At 41.5% G+C, this 22717-nt stretch overlaps 1 long non-coding RNA gene across 1 annotated transcript; it reads left to right on the top strand.

Annotated features, from left to right (window-relative positions):
* Positions 1-13154: 13154 nt before the first annotated feature.
* On the top strand, positions 13155-17149 carry LOC115558909 (uncharacterized). The gene is made up of 3 exons (XR_003979382.1): positions 13155-13719; positions 13895-13957; positions 16691-17149. It is a non-coding gene; the product is annotated as an uncharacterized LOC115558909 (long non-coding RNA).
* The last annotated feature ends 5568 nt before the right edge of the window (positions 17150-22717 follow it).

Consider the following 22717-nt stretch of genomic DNA (forward strand, 5'->3'; position numbering starts at 1 on the left):
TTGAGGACTTTGACTTCACACTTTGTGTTATGGGCTCAGAGGAGCCCTTAGATTGCACACTTACAGTTGGGGCGTTGTACGAAACAACTCATCATAAAATTCTCAGGTTGTACATTTGCTCAAAGAAAAGTGATGATTCAGATTTAAGTGACTCATCAGCACAAGCCAAGTCACCAGAGAGATTCCCAGACAGCAGAGGCTCCCACCTCACCAGATCTTTCCCCCAAATCTTCCTCTCATACCATGTCACCTGAGTGCTCTTGGAGCTCTCTGTCCTCCGACGGGCCTTTGTCTAGCTCCAGCCCTTTCATCCATGCAGGTGTACCATCAACTTTGATTTCGAATTCTACCCCAACTTCTCTACAAACGACATCTAAACCATCTATGGCCCAGATATTTAGTCTATCTCCTGATAATGAAGTTATTTTCCTTGATGATGATAGAAACATTTCCTTGGATGTTCTCTGTGACACACTGATTTATCAGCCTATCCATGCTTCTGAGCAGCAGGCATCAGATAATGTCATTGAACTTCAAGTGGATTCCAACCCTGCCTTCCAGTACCAGAGATTGCAGAATAATCCAGCAAGTGATAGAAATCCTGAGAATCCTGAATCCATGACTGAAGTACAAAGTTCCAACCTTGTGCCCACAAACAGTAAATGTGACAACTCCGTTGATAGTCAGTCAGCACCACCTGAAGTCATAAATCAGGAAGCAAGTTCAAACCACACCTCAACAACCAGCTCATCTGTACATTTCTATGAGAATCCAGAGAACATAGTTGAGAAGCAGACCATTATCATTCGCACAGTGCATTGTCTTTCTGACATGTTTGAGGCATTTTCAGATGAGAATATGCTACATGCCAATATTGGATTTAGGCGTTTGCTGGAAAATGGTGAGTTGGAGAATGGAGTTGGAAGTGGGCTTGTTATGGACTGTCTCACTGATTTCTGGAGCAAATTCTATGCATCAAGAACCTCTGGAACCACATAAAAGATCCCTACATTGCATCATGCCTTTCAAGAAAGGGAGTGGAAAGCTGTTGCCCGTATTCTGGCTTTTGGATGGCAGAGATTTGAATACATACCAGTTCAGCTGGCTCCACCATTTCTTAAGGAAGCCCTTTCCATATCTTCAAAAAACTGCAGCCTTATGGAAGTATTTTTCAACTACATCAGCCCCACTGAGAAGGATGCACTTACAGAGGCTTTGACTGATTTCAAGGGAGCTGATATGGAAGAGCTTCTCACCATTCTGAGCAGTCACAACTGCACCATTCTACCAACATAACAAAATTTACCAATATTGTTGAAAGAAATCGCACACAAGGAGTTGGTACAACAGCCATCATTTATAATAAAGTGCTGGAAGCCAGTCCTGGAAACTATTGGAGAGTCTTTGAGTGGTGGAGTGCTGGACAAGATACTTGCTAATCTTCAACCAAAGGCAAGAAGTATCACAAAATACATTCAGTTTCCGAACTCAATGTCACCAGCAGAGAGGACCACCTCTCTTCATCTTCTGAGATTTGTCAGAGAAATTGATCAGAGAGAGATTGGACAGTTCCTTAGGTTCTGCACAGGGTCTGACCTTTTTCTGTCAAAAACCATCAAGGTTACATTCACCGACATGTCTGAGTTCTCCCGAAGGCCTGTGGCCCACACCTGCACTTGTGGACTGGAACTTGCATGCAACTACAGCACTTATTCAGAATTCAGGTCAGAGTTTCTGTCTGTGTTGCAAAGTGGAATATGGGTGATGGATATGGACTAAAAATAGTATGTGAAGTGAAGACCTCAGAATGGTCATGGCTGTGATGTTCTTAAGAAATTGCACTGATCTTTAGCAATGAACCTGCACATGTATACATCCATCAGGGAGCGAAACATAGATTATACCGCTTAACTACAATCAGCCACTAGGCGTCAGTATTTCAACAGTGTCATGAGGACCATAAATGCTACAAACATTACACTAAGGGCTAAGTATTTCAAAGACTACAACATATTGTTCTTAGAGGAGCGATGTTGTGTTTGTTGTAATTTGTAAATGTTGTATTTCTAGAGCATTTTGTATACAGTATATTTGTTTAGCATCCACAAAGGTGGAACAGTGGCTTAACCAAAAGCCGACAATGTCCTATTAACTTCAAAATGTTACATGCTTGAAGATACTTTACAGAGATAATGCATTTTGATAAAATTTTGCAGTTTTGCACAAAAAGTTGAAGTTGTTTACAGAAGGGTTAAGAAACTTACAAGTTATTTTGACTGAACCTATAATGTACCAGATAGCAAAATCTGAAGGACACATGAGATCACTTACATGATTTGAGAGGGTTTTCACTACAAAGGTGGCTTAAACACTTATAATTACATAATAATATACATATACATACATTACATTCCCACTCACAGAAATAAACAGAAACTCAAAACACTCATTACTCAAATGTAACCGTGTAGTTCATTCATTTAAATATAATTTGTATGTATCAATGTTGTAGTAGAAGGAGGTAGATTTTTCTTTTCAATTTATGATCTCTTTAAAATTCAAGGCACTGTGGAAAAAAAAGTCACACTTGAGTAAATATTTCAATAAAGACAATTTATTTACAAAATATAGAAATGTGACACTGTATTCTTGGAAAAGTTGTATGTAAAAACTGGCCAACTGTTTGTGGTTGAATGTTTTTCCATGGTTGTTAAAATTAAACCTAAACAGTGTTTGTAAATTACAGTGTTTGTAATGCTAGGCAGATCTTCAAACCTGGAAGAGTTTATATTGCCAGTACTGTTCTATGTTGTCAGTGTCAAATTCAAAGTGCTATATATAAATTTTTCTAAACACACTTAAATGAATATTTGACTTAAGTAGAACAGGTTTCAGCAGTCTTACCTCTATCTAAAGTTATACAAATAAGCTAGTGACCACTGCCCTATATGCTGCCAACACCATCATTCCTCCCAGGTGTCAGGCCCCTTATTCTCTTCCTTTGATTCAAGAAAAAACATTACACAGAATATTGCTGTATTGTTTGTTTATAATTCAGAAGTATGATATTTACACACTTTCCCACCCTTCTCTACCTCCATGCACTCCTGGAAGGATTCCCCCGGGATTCTCCGCTGTTCCATCTAGATTCGAGGAGGATTATTTTGTAGGGAAAAACTTGTAGTTTCGATTTGAAATACATTTTTTTGTGACCCAAGTCCTGTTTCTTTTCTGATGCACCTCGTATGTTGGCCTATATGCATTTCATTTATATGCCAATTTTGAGAAATGATTTTTTTTTGCCTAATTTGATTAGACCCTGCACTTTCCCGGGTCATAGTTCATGTTATTTAAATGAAAGCACTGCCTTATGAGTTTGCAATGTTTGCAATGAAAATGTTTCATCAATTAAAAGGTTTCAACTGTTTGTAATTTTCAATGTCTTTTTTTTACTGTGTTAATGTGTCGACTAGATTAGTCATTTTTTATGCTTTATTACCATGCTGAATTAGTAATTTCCTGGAAGATTATGTTGTAATTCAATCAATTGGCCCTTAATGGTTTTGTCATTTTATTCTTGCAAGAGGAACAGTTCTACACATGCACAAGACAGTCTGCAGAATATGTTCAGGGTGGGGCAGTCCCACGCTGATTCTTATACACTTCTAGGAGTATTCGTCATTATTATGATTCACTTATCTAACTGCTGCAGGTAGCTACAATGGAATGTACTCATCACTATCAAACCTCACTAACGAGCTCTGCTGGACCGTGTGAACCAAGGTCAAGTTTATACATCAAACAACTAATGCTACAAAAAACTTGCATAAATGAGAGAAAGATTTCTAAGTGCAAGGTACTGAGTAAAATCAAACAAACTATAATGCACACAGTGTTATACTTAAAAACGTTTAGATCAAACATGGCTATATATTGTTATAAAAAATAACACACAATCAGGTTATATAAATGTTCCATTACAATTACAAGGACATCTCTGATAAGCATGATATTTAAGGAGGCCCTTTTGAATTATTGCATGTGGAAAACTCAAACTTTACAGATTTGTCGATAAAATAGCTAAGAATTTCTTTAGTTGAGGACAGCCCTACGTTACAGTGATTTTCAACATTTTCATAGCATGGACCCCACATTTGTTACACTTAAGGGGCACAGACTGACCCCCATTTTATGTAAATTTGTCTCTTGGACCCAAATCTGAGAATATTTTTATTAATCCTATACATGATTTTGTCCAGAATTCCATGACTGGAAAACCCTAGAGTGCCCTTGCTGGTCCCAGGACCCAACATTATCAACCTGGCCTACTACACAGAAATCACATTATCTTAGTAAAATATTTCAACACAGCATCAACTGATGCAAAACCGGCCAATGATACTTGAGAAATATAAACTTTTGGAGAGGCCTCATTTCTGGAGATGCCATCATCATCAATATTAGAACCATGGTGCATCTGTCTGTATGCTACAACAACATCAGTGATGAGGCTCTGGCAGGAGTGCTCTTATTAAAGGCCTCAGGTCTTTGTAAAGTCGTATTGCCTCTGCAGCATTATGACACTGTGCTATGTTGTTCTCTTCCATCACCATCAAACAGAGCTCATGCAGGTCATGGTCGCAGGGAATGTCTGTTTTCCACAGACAAATGTCCTCTTGGAGAACAATCCCCACTCTTTCATACTGTAGTGGATGCAAATAATCTTGTGCGTGGTAGAGCTCAGGTACATTGTACATCAGACATGGTTTTCCATGATAATTAGGGTGTCCGTTTCCACCTGGTCGAATTCGATGGTTGTCCCACATTGTCACAACGGTGTCGAGCTTGTTCTGCAACACAAAAACAAAACATGAGGATTTCAATATGTATGATGATTTCTTTTGAAAACGAGTACATGGAAGAAGCCACCTTAGCCGCCTTACACTGTATATATTTATTATATATCATTATAGCAACATAATGGGGAAATGCAGTATTGTTTTATGCTATGGTGGAGTTATCAGCAGAATAATACTGTGCTTCAGCTTCCTGCACTCAGCCATAGTAGCCTACATAATGAAGAAAAGAGTATTGACCCCAGGACAAAAAAGCTTACAAAATGCTTGGAGTGAAGAAATTTGTGGCAGAGAGAAAAAAAGTCCAGAGAGCTCAGAAGTTTAGACACATGCGATGAGGGTGCTCTTTGGTGGGGGACACAAAAATTCATAAAAGAAGAGGAAACCAAGACCTATAAACAATCCAAAAGAATATTCATGGTGATCAAATCAAATTATTATTGCAGGCTACAGTATATCCAGGACTCAATGAGGAAACTGATTTCAGTCCTTTTTAATAGTTTTCCTTGTATTTGTGGTATGATGCCTGTGTTGCTCTAGAGACTGTGTTGCTTGTACATTGATTAATCATTATTGTTTTTATCTCTTTATTTATTTTTTCCACATTTTCACTTATGTATATCTTTTCTTACATTTTGAAGAGCCATCTACTGGTGAGGCCTTGTACTTTTACCTGTGAGTTCATTGTCTACCTGCTGTGTAATTAACCAGTCTACTTAAGGGGAATCTGTGTGCTGTGGGTTACACCCTGAAGAAGGCTGTTGTGCCACTACGCATGGTCTTCAACCCCTTGGGGGACCCCCTTATAGTTAAAAAATAAAATGATGTTGCATTTTAAGTGTGATCTATAATAAGAAGTGCACTCCAGGATTGACACTCCTAGGATAGATATCTGTAAACTGTAAATCAAAAGCGCATTTATAAACGTAATGCTGATGATTCATGTGTGATTCATCGACATTTTGATTTGATTTATTTATCCTTAGTTGTGACACAGCTTGTAAAGTTGGATTTGATATGAGCAACGAGGTTCAAGTGAAGATGGACGATATAAAGAGCGCGCAGCCGTGCGTAATTTGCGCGTAATGACAGCTCCTTGCCGGTGAAACACAAAAAACTGCCTTATTTCATGTTTCTCTCATTGACAGGTGGAGCCTACAGACAGGTATACAGAAAAGTGGAGCATGCGGTAAATTGAAAATCAAATCAAAACAACACGAAATACAGCCCTGAGGTGTACTATATTGAAGATATGAACAGTGGAGGACGTACTTGGATAATCTTAAGAAAGCAGAATTGGATGAGACCCTTGTCTATGAAATCCCCATTAAAGTCTCCAGTTGCCTTAACTCCTGGAAGACGTCCCTCCAATAGCTCGCGTTCTGTCTCCTGTAGATCCCCCACCAGCTTTCGATCCGTTGATTTGCTGTACTGCGTCCTTGGAACACACACGGCCCATGCACAACGCCAGTCTCATCTTCTCGGAAGAAGTGTTGCAGCCTGTTAACATAGACATTTTCAGTTCCCAAATCCGATCGGATTATCTTTGGACACCCCCCAAGTTCTGTGACTGCATTGACGAAGTATGCTGCGATGACTTTGGGGTTACTATTGGAAGAGTTTGCTTGCATCCAGATTATATGACGCGAAAACCCATCAATGCATCCGTTAATTCCGATCCCGAAAGGGGTCAGTTTGTCATATGAGTCCATATGCCACAAGTAATTTGGCCCTGGAACACTATAAAATCTTCTCTGAAGTCTTGTTCCTCTCCGTTGCTGTACGCCCTCTGGGTCAAGATGTGACTGAACCACCTGAACCATGTCGCGAGTAACGCGCAGTCCAGCCAATCTGCACCTCTCGTGCATCATTCTGTAACCATGGAGACGACCCGGTCCTCTTATCTGGTTGCTAATGAAGTCTACAATCTCAGCAGGATCACTTAACCTTAACCGCCTGTGAAGTTGCAACCGGGCTAGTCTTCTTCTTAAATGTCGAGGACTAATCTGAAAGCCATCTCTTACAGAAAGGCACAATGCAATTTCTGCCTGTGTTAGACCTTGGTTGAAGTAGGTCCTGATGCGTTGATCAATAATGTGATCTGCCATTTTCACCTCCCTGGGACACACCTGGATCAGACAGTGGAAGCTCTCGTAGGCTGAAATCAGCACGATCACATTAACCAGCGCCAAAAGTCTGTCTGTTATATCGAGATAACGAAATAATTAATTTGTTATCACGAGAAAACGATCTTTGTTATAGAGATAACGAGATAATTAATTCGTTATCATGAGAAAACGACCCTTGTTATATCGAGAAAACGAGATAATTAATTCGTTATCACGAGAAAACGATCGTTGTTATATCGAGAAAACAAGATAATTAATTCGTTATCACGAGAAAACGAACTTTGTTATATCGAGAAAACAAGATAATTAATTCGTTATCACGAGAAAACGACCTTTGTTATATCGAGAAAACAAGATAATAAGTCGTTATGACGAGATAACAGTGCATAAAAAAATAAATAATCGATGGCCGTTCTCGGCTTCCGTACTTCGGGGATAAAACTGTTTTTAGTCACCCCTTAATGAAGCGCTTCCTAAAAGGTGTGAGGAGAGACCCGTGACGCGCTCTCTCACTCCACAATGGGATTTACATGCACAGATTAAGTCCATAGTTGGATTATGCTCCTCAATTGGACAACTGCAATTTTCTGAATTCAGGCCGCCGCAGTATTCAAGAAAGATGTTTTCAGTAGACAGCTATCAGTTCACTTCGGGTCCATGTCATTTCTCTGACGCTCCATTGTTCCGAGCTCTCGGTCGTATGCGGACTCCTCCGGCGGCGGAGCAGCGGGAGGACGGGGGGGGGGGGGGGGGGGGGGGGGGGGGGACTGGCCAAAAGGTAAAAGAAAAAAAAAATTTTTTTTTGGTCATGGGCCCCCCCTCTGCCTTGGGCCCCCCCACAACTGTCCCGTTTGTCCCCGCAGTCCGACGGCCCTGCTCACACACACACTGCCATTCTCGCGCACACACATACGCTACTCTCGTAACAGTAGCATAGTTTGTACTGAAGAATGCATGTTGATGAACACTTGATGTACACTTCTTATAGGGGGTAACTACATTTGCTTCCTCCATCGTATTCGCCTACTTTTTAAAGAAATTGCCTTCCCTCGTTTTCTGACGGCGACAACAACACGACTATCGTCTCCTTATACTTCCGGATCACCCCCCCCGGGAGAAGTCTCGAGCATGCGCAGAACGCAAAATCCGATCCGACCCGATACATGCACACTTAATTCGACTAACAATCGTGGGCATACGTGGCATACTGGTGAAGGAGTTGGACTGGTAACTGGAGGGTGGCCAGTTCGAATCCTGAGAAAATCCACGGATGAGGTGCACTTGATCAAGACATCTGAAACCTCCACCTGCTCCCCGGGCGCTGTACCGCGGCAGCCCACTGCTCCGGTAGTGCCGGTGTGCCCCCATGTGTGTGCCACCAGGTGTGTGGACCTCTGTGTGTGTGTATGTGTTCACCGGCTACCCGGATGGGTCAAAAGCAGAGAAAGTATTCCTAGTACCTGTGTACATGGCGAAATAATAAAGAAATAATCGAATAATCTAGGTGTCTTAATTAGACTATGAGTAAATCGATTCGATTATAGTTTGACTAAGGTGTTTACATGTGTTGCATATTTTAAGAACCTGAGCTACCCACACATAGCCCCTAGGAAGCAGGACCAAACATATAATATAATATTATTTACTGTAATATAAATAACAAAGCATATATATAATACAATATAATATAATGACTCAGTATAATGTGCAATGGAATAACATATATATGATATATATAATATGTGAAACAATATAATATAATATATTTTAAGTATAGGTATATATTCATATTATATAATATATATATATATCTGTACATTTGTACAATTTGACATAATATACAATCATGCTCATAACATTTTCACATCTATGCAGTGCAATTGACACAATATATAATTTCACACAATATACAACCTGGTCTCACAGGAATCCGTGTAATGACTACGGACGCTTAACTCGAAATCCATAGCCACATCACGGAAACACGCCGATTTCCGTGATGTGGCCACGGAATTCGCTCCAATGCAAGTTAATGACACTGATGTTCCGTGGCTCACACACGGATCCCCGTTTCAACGAGCGAGTCGACCACGGGGATTAATTCAAAACCCGTGGTGGTCTCACTGAAACACTTAAATTGTCCTTGATGTGTCCACGGAAGTTGCTCCAATGCAAGTTAATGACACTGATGTTCCGTGGCTCACACACGGATCCCCGTTTCAACGAGCGAGTCGACCACGGGGATTAATTCAAAACCCGTGGTGGTCTCACTGAAACACTTAAATTGTCCTTGATGTGTCCACGGAAGTTGCTCCAATGCAAGTAAATGACACTGATATTCCGTGGCACACACACACAGATTCCCGTTTCAATCTGTGTGTGTGCCAAAGTTGATCACGGCGGGGGCTTGACTCAAAATCCGTGCTGGTCTGACGAAATCACTTAAATTGTCCGTGATGTGGCTACGGAATTGGCTCCAATGCAAGTAAATGTCACTGTTATTCCGTGGCTCACACACGGATCCCCGTTTCAACGAGCGAGTCGACCACGGGCGCTTAACTCACAGTCCGTGGTAGTCTCACGGAATCACTTAAATTGTCCGTGATGTGGCCACGGAATTTGCTCCAATGCAAGTAAATGACACTGTTATTCCGTGGCTCACACACGGATCCCCGTTTCAACGAGCGAGTCGACCACGGGCGCTTAACTCACAGTCCGTGGTGGTCTCACGGAATCACTTAAATTGTCCGTGATGTGGCTACGGAATTGGCTCCAATGCAAGTAAATGACACTTTTATTCCGTGGCTCACAAACAGATCCCCGTTTCAACGAGCGAGTCGACCACGGGTGATTAACTCACAGTCCGTGTTGGTCTCACGGAATCACTTAAATCGTCCGTGATGTGGCCACGGAATTTGCTCCAATGCAAGTAAATGACACTGTTATTCCGTGGCTCACACACGGATCCCCGTTTCAACGAGCGAGTCGACCACGGGCGCTTAACTCACAGTCCGTGGTGGTCTCACGGAATCACTTAAATTGTCCGTGATGTGGCTACGGAATTGGCTCCAATGCAAGTAAATGACACTGTTATTCCGTGGCTCACACACGGATCCCCGTTTCAACGAGCGAGTCGACCACGGGTGCTTAACTCACAGTCCGTGTTGGTCTCACGGAATCACTTAAATCGTCCGTGATGTGGCCACGGAATTTGCTCCAATGCAAGTAAATGACACTGTTATTCCGTGGCTCACACACGGATCCCCGTTTCAACGAGCGAGTCGACCACGGGCGCTTAACTCACAGTCCGTGGTGGTCTCACGGAATCACTTAAATGGTCCGTGATGTGGCTACGGAATTGACTCCAATGCAAGTAAATGACAATGTTATTCCGTGGCTCACACACGGATCCCCGTTTCAACGAGCGAGTCGACCACGGGCGCTTAACTCACAGTCCGTGTTGGTCTCACGGAATCACTTAAATCGTCCGTGATGTGGCCACGGAATTTGCCCCAATGCAAGTAAATGACACTGTTATTATTCCGTGGCTCACACACGAGAGAGAGAGAGAGAGAGAGAGAGAGAGAGAGAGAGAGAGAGAGAGAGAGAGAGAGAGAGAGAGAGAGAGAGAGAGAGCGTGCTCGCTTCAGAAGGGGTGTGGCAGAAAGTACAGTGCACCCTAGGTAGGCTATGCGTCAAAACCACAAATGCAACAAAGGGTCCATGCTTTGTATTATGGAATATGGATACTACAATTTTGGCAGCAGATAGTGTGGTACACACTCTATTATGTATCGTGCTCATGCTCACGAAAATAATCTATTGAACTGTGTCCCAGAGCACGGTTGTCTGACTTATTTTGTGCTACACAGAACACAAACCATAGCCTTTCAATTGGGATATTTGATTCGACTATAGAAGGGGTGTGCGCTGGTACAGGGCACCCTCTTATGTATGTGTCAAAACAACATATGCACCAAAGGGTAAATGAAGTATTAGAGATACTCTGATATCCCCTTTTTTTTCAGCAGACCTCCTCAAATACATTTCGTGCTCATGCTCAGGAAGATTAATCGATTGAATCGTGTCCCAGAGCATGATTGTCCGACTTTATTCGTACTGCAGAACGAAATGTAAACCCATGCCTTTTGGATGGGAGCGTTTCTCAGAATATAAACAGGTAGCTATATAAATATGTATATAATAAATAAATAAATATATAATTAATTAAATACGTCAATACGTCACTCTGAGAGATGCGCACGGACATTGACGCAGCCGTGAAAGCAAAACACCAGGTTCATTGATTGAACGAGGCAGGGTTAATTTAATTAATTAATTCAGTTATCATGTCATTCCTCTTCCTGAGTGTTTATTGACTATTCCTGGTGATTTAAATGCTCATTGCAAGCTTCCTATTTATGTCTAGTGTAGGCTATACTGTCAATAAGCACCCTCCCCGTCCGATATGGATATGGAGAACTGTTCCCACGCCCCAGTGATGGTGGTGTCATATCTATGAAAGAGGGCATTCAAATATGTAACGGATAATGTATAGAATAACATATTAATTAAAGAATTAATTAAATTAAGGGTGGTTCATTTTGTTTGATAATCTCAAAATATATTTTTTTTTGTTAGAGGACTTTTGGTGTAAACCGAAATCGTATGATTGGCCCCAAAACCAATTTAAATATCCAAAAAATAACTATTTTGTTGCTTGTCCATTCACAAACCCTTCCTATCGACTTCGGTTAGGCCTACAATGTTAAATGTTAAACTGATATTGCCTCATAAAATGTAGCCTAGGCCTATGTCTTATTTTTATTATGCAAACAAACTCAAAATACTCTTGCAAACCATTGCTGTTTTATTGAAACTGGTCAGCGATACACAAAAAACACATAGCCAACAAGTGCAGAGATGACCAAGTCATTAATTAATATTCGGGCGATTCGGTTGACATTGTGGCTGCGCGTCATAGCTTCGTCACACAGGCTACATCCCAGAATTGCGCCTTTTCCAGTCATTGCAGGATCACTTTCAACAGGTATGTAGCCTATTTCCTGCATGTTTAATATGCGTTTAATATGCATTGTTATATAAACGTTGTCTCAGACTTTTCTCGTGTTAGCTAGAGCCATTATCTCTGATTAGTTAATTTAGCTAGGGTTATCAAAACAAGTGCCGATTTTTAGACAGCCAGCATTATAGTTGAACTATGTGCGCAATGCGTCGCGTTCCTCTGTGTTTGTGCAAATACCAGATGTGTAGGGTATTACATGAGCGCCATGTACATTAGGGATGGAGTGCATGCATTAGGGATAAGTGAAGTGGAATAGTGGCCTGGATTTTACACGAATCACGCACGCACATAGTAGCCTAGGAGCCATTCGGTCGGTACTAGTTCCGCGTTCCTCATCCTTTGGGTCGGATCTCGGGAGGTGACGTTCTGTTATTCTTCTGTGAATCTATAACTCCGTGACCACGCAGACGCTTCGACGCAGTCATGAACCTTGCAAAGAGTACCTGAGACACTCAGGGAGTGAACGCTGATTGGCTAATACCCCCTCAGAAGCATTTATATAGAAATTAGAAGATAAAAAAAACATACCGTGTTATAATACCGTTATCGTCTATGCCTCAAATCATACCTTGATATAAATTGTAGTCCATACTGTACAGCCCTCGTTGTAGCCTACATCTCATCGACACATTGATTCACGGAGTAGTATAACTAAACTTTGAAAGAGATTTGACAACAGAATCCGAGCACCAATCTGTGAGATTTTGTCAAGAGTCCTATTTATATTATAAACACTAAAGGGAGACGCACAGTCCTGGTTGATTGCAACACCAAAGAGCAATGCATGTTGGTGTGGCCAGAGAGCTTTCTCAACCACAGTGTTGTCACTGGTTTAATGGCATTCCTCCTTTGGGAAGTGCACCCATGTGCTTCAGTCATTCTTGTGTAGAATATAACAAGAATGGTTATTGAGCAATTTGTTGGTCGGACGATTACAATAATGGTGATTCGATTATTTTATTTATTCCCTGCATTTTTTTTTAACTAAGATGTAACTAGTAATCACTATCATACATCTAATTTTTGTTAATGAATGTAGAAATCATTCTAATTATGTTTTTTTGTCTTTGTTACAGATTATTTACAAGATAGCTTTCCAAAAAAGACAAACAAAGGCACTTTTAAGAGCCATTCTCTCTCTCGCTCTCTCTCTCACACTTTCTCTCTCTTTCTCACACTCACAGACACACACACACACACACACACACACACACACACACACACACACACACACACACACACACACACACACACACACACACCTGTATTTTATCTGTATTGTGTGTCAATTGTCCAGCGATGTTCAAAAACCAGAAGGTTTGTTCTGATGCCGTTGAGATCAGGGACCATATGGCTTCTGAAATCAGTAATGCGCTACTCCTTGAGGCCCGGGTGAGACCAATTTCATCAGCTTACTTCCATTTGTATGAACTTTACCATTGCTGTTGTTTGAGTAATCCAATGTAAAGTATAACTTTACAGTCTGATATTGTATCTGAAAATGTTGCTGTTATTGTCATGTAGGCAGCAATGGGAGACTCCCACTTTCCTCCAAAAAAGAAGAGGAGAAAGAAGAGTGCAGTCAAAAAAAAGAAAGTGGTCACGAGCCGACTTCAGAAACGTCAGAAATCACCCAGACGTGCATCAGGTTGTTGTTTACTGCACTGTTGTCATGGTTAAATAATAATTCACGAAATGCCAGCGGGTAGAAATATGGTGTTATCCCTCTTTGACAGATGTATGGTTGATTTTTGGGGGATTTCCAGACTAAAATGTATGAAGCCTGATACTATAGATAACCCAAAAAATATTGGTCTCTGCAGATTCCGTGAACCCAGTGAGTGAGGAAGTCCAGCTCGAAGGAATTGAATCGACTGCAAGTCTTGGTGAGTATGCCTGCATATTCTGTATGACTACATTTCCCATTCCTCCATATCCACAACTTCATATCCACAACTTTCTCAATGATCTCTCTGACTCTGACCATTCAACCCGGTATCACGCAATTGCGTGCTCCTGCGCACGAACGTTAATCTATTGAAGCGTGTTCCCGAGCACGATAGTCCGACTTTTTGCGTGTTACACAAAACGAAATGTAAACCAATTCATTCTGAATGGGAGTGTTCTAAGACAATTAACGTGCTCCACAAAACGGTACGAGAGAGAGAGAAAGAGAGAGCGGGAGGGACAGAGAGCGAGAGAGAGGCTTCAGAAAGGGTGTGCGCAGATAGTACAGTGCACCCTAGTTATGTTTATGCCAAAACCTATATATATAATTAGGCTGTGGAAATTGCAATAAGTTAAGAACACAACTTCGCACGTTGAGCACACAGCCGTGTGACTCGTTTATTTTGTAAAAAAGAAAACCGGAAAACAAAGCGTGCTGAAGGTAAACAAATCCAGCATGGTCTGTGACGTCATGAGACGCACGTAATCCTTAGGGACCGCGATCCCTGAACCACCAAGAACGTAAATGACATGCAGTAAACAACAACACAATTGAAAGAACAACACATAACGAAATACTGTAGGTGAATTATGTTACGGTCACTACAAGGCTATAATTATATTATTTAGCGTGTAATGAGACAATCTATAGCCAAATTGTCGAAGATGCCCGAGAATCTTCGGGGATATCAGCATGGGAAATCGGCGAATCAGACCCATGAAGGGGGGGGGGGGGGGGGGGGACGACACGTTAGTTGAAGGGGGGGGGGGGGGGGGGGGGGACACGTTTGTTGAGGGGGGGGGGGGACACGTTTGTAGGGGGGGGGCACGCTCGACAACGAGAGTTTGTTTTTATTGAACGCTCGACAACGAGAGTTGGTTTTTATTGAACGAGACTTCAACACGGAACAGCTGCACGAAACGATGGTCACGTCACTCTCGGTGACGGTGTCGACAATAATGAACACACGAACAATGTTAATAGAACAACACACAACCACATAAAATCCCGAACCCATTAACCCCACTTAATCCTAATGCAATGTTCTTCATGGAAAGAGGGGTCGAATCCAAAGGAATAGCTTTAAAGAGACTTTATTTGTATAAAGTATTTTCGGTATGGTAAACTGATGCTCTGAAGTAAAGAGAGATTGAAGATGTGTTCTAAGCACGTGCGAGAGTGTTCTCCTAGCTGATCCTAGCCACAAACCCACGTATGTCTAATCGCTGCCGGGAGAGTTCTAATGTTTTCATGGCCAGGTGGGCTTCTTTATGGACTCAGCGAGGACCGGAAGACTTGGAGAGGAACCGGTGTGACGTAATCTTCGGTTTTCCTCGCCTGGTCTGTGATGCTGCCCTCTGTGGCTAAAGTATCTATTGCAGCCTTCAGTAATGTCCTGCTTTCTCTTGTGGCTATGTGTAGTATTTACGGCTTATATATTTGGTCCTACCCCCTATTGGTTAAGTGAGGGAAATACAGCTTGTGTTCCTAAAATACGTAACAGTCCCTCCTTGGTCATCTTAGATGACCATACAATAATATTTTAAATCATAAACACCATTTACCACACCGAAAACATAGTCAAAGTAGGATCAATCATCAACACCATCAACCGTCGTGGAAAGACCTCTTGAAGAGAGGGAAAAACCTCTACGCGTCCCCATAATACTGAGACGGCATTCACCTTGTGGGTCTTATTGGAAATACAGGTCATTATTTAACAATACAACAATGAACATAAATCTTGTTATCATACAATCACATGGCCAAAAAGCACACAAACAAAATTATCCATAGAAGTCCTGAGCTAATACTTTTTGGTTATGTGCAACAAGGTCATAAAATATTCAACAGGTGCAAAAGTAACGTAAAAATTGGAGGTCATAATACAATTTTAAAATTTCAAAATGATTGATAGGCTAGCATGGATTTGGGGGGTTTAGGTGATCTTCGTGTATTGGTGCGCCGGTTCATGTGGGTGGTTTGGGCATGGATTTGGGGGGTTCAGGTGATCTTCATGTATTGGTGCGCCGGTTCATGTGGGTGGTTTTGGGCGATGTTATTATTGTAGTCATTGTTTTTTCTGTCGCCGTCGGGTCTGTAATTCATGAACCCAAGACTCGTCCCTCCTTGTCAAGGGCTCATCTCAGAGAGGTTACTCCTACATCATGGGAGCCTCCAAACAGGTTCTCCGTCGTCGTGTCAGCAACAGGTGGCCTGTAAAACAATCGTCTCAAGGAAGATCAACAGTACCATTATCAATGCAGCGATTCAGAAATAACGGGTTGTACTCACAACCAAACAATACTATATAATAACAAACACAACTCGTCTTGGTGGTTCAATAATTAATTATTCAAGTAAATCCAGGATATTGATTATCTTAGACACAGGTGCTACAAATGGTGGCATTTTATTCTATATATTGTAACTGGATAGGTTCGGGTTCCTCAGGTGGTATCTCATTCAAGTTCAACTGATTATATCTGATTCCTACGTAAGCATGAATGTCGCCTGGCACTTCTGTAGCGCCCACTGCTGTGGTGATCAGCCGATTCAGTAGCCCTCGTGCGCAGGGAATACAACAGCAGCTGACAACAATTAACACGGCTACTGCCATTATTCCCGCGATGAGTACTGACTGGATCATACCTCTCCACCTACCAAACAGGTTCTCCATCCATCCAGCTATTGGGTCACCAATACCGGAGTTCTCGGCCAACTCCAACTTGAGGGATTGTAGTCCAGCCAATGCCCTGGCCACGGACCCATCTGGTGGCACATGTACTTTTCTGCCTGGTAGACCCGGTCCATCCTGTTGTTGTTGGTGGTTTAGGCGGTGGGTACCTAGCGATGTTGTCTCCCGCTCCTTCTTGGAACAGGACTACCAGAAGGAATCCTACCAGGTAATTTTCCAAGGGCACGCTGTAGCCCATCGTCTTCGGATGAGGAGTGTTTGTCCTTGGCTTGGAGTGCAGCTAGGTCGGTCAGGGTCTCAGTCCACGATCTGCCAGGAGTATCTGCTTTGCGGCACCGGCTCAGGTGGTGCCACTGGGCCCCGCGTCGGTCCTCTACAGAAACAGAAAAGGGTGTGGCCAAGAGTACCTTGTATGGCCCCTCCCACCGGTCTTCTAGGTTCTTTCGATGGTGTTTTTTCACCCAGATCCACTCGCCAGGTGTCGCCGACGTTGGTGAAGGGTCCTCTGGATCGGACGGCTTCTGGTCTGTGATCTGGGAATACAACTTTTGTTTCTATTGCAGAAATACAAACTCATATACAGCAGTTAGTTGTTCAAAAACATATTTCCATGAATTCTAATTTTAATTGTTTTACAGTATCTACTTTGATTTAATTGCACACTACATCCCTCCTTGCGCATGCTTCAGCCATGCGCATTGAATGACAACCAAAGCTAACAACACCGTAGTGCAATCAAGTTTCTATAACCAAAAAGATGTAAAAGGGAAATAACAATGTTAAAATGTGCATGTTCAATATCAGTTCTGTGTTAACCGTATCTCACAATAACAGTTACCTTCATCATACTACCTGATCGTCCTACACTAACTATGTATATTGGATAACCTAATCTTCATTTATTCTACCTATTGCTCGCATTTGATGTTGTCCACACTTGAGCGAGAGAGAGAGAGAGAGAGAGCGAGAGAGAGCGAGAGAGAGAGAATAAATAAATAATACCTTATGGTGGCCCGGCTTAACTTCGGTACATTCACCATATACCTTATGGTGGTCTCGGCTTAACTTCGAGACATTCACCATTTTAACAAATACAAAAGGATGGGGAGAGGGGGGGGGGGTCTGACGACTGGACCTGAGAGGACAGGGTTGGGGGGGGTTTCACGATAGGATCTTTTAGAGAGATTCACTCCTATGTACATTGCATACCACATCAAACGTGTATACGCCTTATTCTCTGCCTTTTGCATACCACATCAAACGTGCATATGTCTTAGCAAAGTGAAGTAAAGTAAAACGCAGTTTTATCTTTACTTATTTATAGCTATACATGTCCCGGACACGTCCATTACTATTTCCAAAACAGCTTTTTTTTAGCTACGCAGGTCCCAGACCAAACTATACCATTACATGAACAGTATTTATTATTATAATTATCTAGTTTTTTGTTGGTCAACATCAAATCGATCTAAACTAGGTAGAATAAGAGTCATCTGAATTATGCACATCTGGGCATTAAATATAGGGTGATATTCTAAAACAAAACAAAAACTGAACCTAAAAGAAAAATTCAGAAGTTATTGGGTGAAGCAAATGTTATTACAAGTTAATTATAATGAACCATTTTCTAATTATCTTAGTTTTATATGTGATATGTTTTCAATATCCCCTCGTGTATGCAACAGTCGAGTAACCTCCATTATTTTGGTGGCTCTGACACACACAAGAGGACATTCACACATGGTATATGAATCCACCCTTTGTTTTCATTCTATATTTTTATTTTCATTTTATTTTTATCTCTATATACACATTCTTAAGAAAAGCACGAACGAAGAATAATCATAACATGCATCAACAGACCTAAAAATAAGCATATTATTTAACAATTTGAGACTTCAGATGGGATTTCTTCCTGCGGAGCTCTTCATTTTCTAAAGGGTCCGCAGAAAGGTCCGCTGAGTGGCCAGGAGTTCTTACACATTCAGAAGTGTTGCTGAGGACAGCTGCCTCACAACAAACCAAAAGCCTTTGTTAACCATATGGGCATCTAAGTCATCATTCCTTAAGATGTCATAAATATGGGGTTGGCCGTTCCTTATCACTTGCGTCTCTGCGCTTCACTGGGGATCAAGGATAACGGGCCCAAACCAACACTGGACAACAGAGGAACAGAGTGAGAACTGATTTCCACTAACCTCAAAGGATTTTGAACGACCCTGCAGAATAACAGGGTGACAAGACCACATGGGAAAATACAAACATACAAAACTTAAATTTAACATTATCAAAATATCTTAATATTAAAAATCTCCATTTCAATATTAGGCATCATACTTCTGTTGTTACCGTAACGTTGTCAGTTGGGGACAGTCGGGGTTACGTACGGCTGTGCGTTTTGGTTGACCATTAAACTGGTTGTGATATATTGTAATAATCGAGTATCCACTGTCTTGGCGTGTAAAGAAAAACGTAACACGTATATTGTTAATCAAAATTATGAATTACGGATTACTTTTTATTACTTATGTAATTTAATTGTAAATATTGCCAATTATTAACCATAGATTACGTGAAGACTTTTATTATTTTCATAGTTTGCAATGAAATATATATTGTATTCTTTCTTATTTTGGTATTTTGGACCTCGTCAGGTCTGTTGAACTATGCATTTCTACCGCTTGTCCTCAGGAACCTCTATTGGGGGGGACTCCTCTATTGGAGGTTATCCCAGAACTCTTCTAATAAGAATCCCCAGGCCTGGATAACCCCGGACTTCTGTGGACGAGCGGTATGCACGCTATGGACAACTTTAAAGGCTAACCGTTCATGATGTGGAGTCTAGATAATTATTTCTATTTTAAGATCACTGTGTAACTGCCGTACAGGGATCTGGTTGATGCAAGACCCCTGGGTCGGTGCCCTTTTGTAGGACTTCTTTCGGTTCTGGAATCCGGCTTTCCTAATTGTTGAATACAAGATAATGCATGCATATTGTGGTACGATATTATATCTTTTGCAATCGCTCCAATGGAGGCAATAGTTGACCTTTGAACATTTCACGCAGTGTTTATTCGTATGTAGTAGCTGATTATAGCAGAATTTAACCCATGTAGATTTAATATTCGCAAAAAACGTATTGTAATTGTGTCTACCGCAGTTGAGCTAACTCCCTCCTTGGGCACCGTTTAAAACCATGCGCACCATTTATTAATTCAACATATTATTCTAGCAGTTGAACCCCGTGTCTATTTGAACCAGCCTGGTTCTCTACCTGTCTTGCTACACAAAACGCATGTTGAATAGACAGAAGGGCTCAGCAACCTGAAAAAAAATAATTACTGTCAGTGTTTGGCATTCGTTCTTATACTGCCATTGCCTGGAGCGAGAAAGAATTAAGATCAATGCAGAGAAGTAAAAAGATGAGTGTTTGGCAACTATAATGCTTGTGTTGCCACCTCCTAAAGAGAAAAGAGAATTAATATTTTATGCACAGAAGTAAAATGATGATTGTGGGCAACTGATCGTTGTGTTGCCACTCCCTGATTAGAAAAGAGAATATTTGTAGTAATGTTAACGATTAAAAATGATGAATGTCGGGCATCCATTACTGCTCGGGTTGCCAAGGCCTGACGAGAAAAGAGAAAAAATTTAGTACAAATGCAAGAGATCGGCTACTTGGAAAGCTGGGGGTCGTCTAGTTGGGATTTATAATAGTTATATATTTGTGGTATATTTGGAGATGTTGAGATGTAATTGGGAATAATCTCGTGTTAACGAGTAGGGGGCACTACCAAGAACTACAAATATGGCTGCGGTGCATACTACATACGTATCAGCCGACTACAGAAACTTCTCTGAGTTCTATCTGTCCGGCTGAAAACTGTGGTACCTTATAGCATAAGGTACCACTTAACCGCAATTTGTGTTCTTAATACACTCTGTTTCTGCGCTTTGTGTACATTTATATGTACACAGATAGCCCTATGAGATCCTTGGATGATAAGGGGAACTACAAATAGAAGTTATCATTGTTAAAAATAGCGACAGAGAGAGAGAGATAGAGAGAGGTGATGTGGGAAGGGTGGGGGTTCATTCTATTCTCTGGGGAAGAGGGGGGGGGGTCTTTATGAGGGGGGGTCTTTATGAGGGGGGGTGGGGGATAGAGACTAAAGGATGGGGAAGGAATTTAAGGGGTGAGGGAGGGCCTATCTTTAGGCAGGCAGGCAGACAGAGAGAAAGAGCGAGGAATTGGGAGTTACAAGATTGTACAACGTTAATTACTTTTCAATATTCCATATTGAAACTGTGGAACAACCTTCCTGGTTGCCCAAAAGCAATATGTCTGTACAAACAAAGTGGATTTACAGATTTATCACATGTATACATAAATATTGTTCTCCCATAGATGTTGAATTCTATTAGTTACAAAACTACAGCCAAAATATTATGCGTCAGAAACTATTGCTTTACCGATGGTTTTCAACTTATTGCCATGGATTTATTGATTTGTAGAGGATGAGGATGAGGGCACTTAATGAGCGTGCGGAAACTGTAGTTATGAACTAGATATTGATATTTAAATCAAAATCAAACTAAATACCTCAAATATTGGAATGAAATATACAATATAATATTTCCAGCTATTGACTAGTGAAATGTGACAATTATACACCATTGGCTGAATAAGTAACTGCAAAAACATTGTTATCATTTGAAACAGATGGATTTTTAAGGGAATATTTTTATGGAGAGAGAACATATTTCTAGAGACAGACAGACAGAGCACACCGGGGGGCCTTATCAAAACACCCAGGTCAAAAATGACACTTGTTGCCTTCAATAAGTGTGCTTGGAGAGAGATAGAACATATCTCTAGAGAGAGAGGGAGCGAGATCTGCTATTGTCCAGGTCAGAGGTCATGCAGTCTTAACAAAAGACTGACCATTCAGACCCTACTGACTTGCAAGAGAGAGAGAGAGAGAGAGAGAGAGAGAGAGAGAGAAGGTGAGAGAGAGAGACAAGGTGAGAGAGAGAGAGGATGTAACACTTAAGTTGAGGCCCCCTGTTGCTCTTGAGCAATGGCGTTTGTTTCAAAAAGGGCTCTGACTACAAAGACTGGAGGTACGAACAAAGGAAACGCACGTTTCCAAGAAGCGTTGTCCCTTTAATGTACACCACGTGGTACATCCAAAATGCTGCAGAAACAAACTAGTTTTGGATCTCTATAAGAAGTATGAGATTTCTGCAAGTTTGTCCCCACGGCGGGTTAGCGAGGCACTTGATAGCAGATGGGTTGTACTGCGTAAGTCTACCTCTACGGCTGCGTTCTATACTAACCAAAATTGCACATTAGATGTTACATGAACCGGGCTGTGAGTAATCAATTAGATTTGAACTCCTTGGCTAACGACGGCCAAGCCTCCGGTTCAATATGCAACTAAGCTAGATTAACGTTAAAAACCTGACCTTTCCTCGCTCCGCCGTAAGAGTTTAGAAGTTTATGGTCGGTAATAAATATACCTTATGGTGGCCCGGCTGAACTCGAAGCTTATCACCAAATAAATAACACTTAACCACAGGTAGTATGTCTCCCACGTTGGTACAAACATTTAGATCTAATCAGGATTGGATACAGTCTATCGACAAACCCATATAAAACACACTCCCAGCCCTTTACTTCGTGAGCTCGTTATTCAATTTCAATCTGTTAGCGTATCCTAGGCCGTTCGTCTAACCGGCTGTATGAATTTAAACCAGTCCGAGATTACACGTCCCCGCAACCAGTCGAAGGCAGTACAAGCTATTCACCTTATGTTACTAATCTAACTATACAGAGTTTAGTCATTGACAACAGGTTCTGTTTACCTTTCTTGTGGCGCCTGTAAGTAGCTTGCACTGCTCCCGACGGCCTCGCGGTCGCAAGTCTCGGTCCGGAACTTTCCAATCACGTCAGGGCGTCACCAAATTGCAATGTTCTTCATGGAAAGAGGGGTCGAA

This window comes from Gadus morhua, chromosome 14, assembly GCF_902167405.1.
Source record: "Gadus morhua chromosome 14, gadMor3.0, whole genome shotgun sequence".
Taxonomy (NCBI): Eukaryota; Metazoa; Chordata; class Actinopteri; order Gadiformes; family Gadidae; genus Gadus; species Gadus morhua.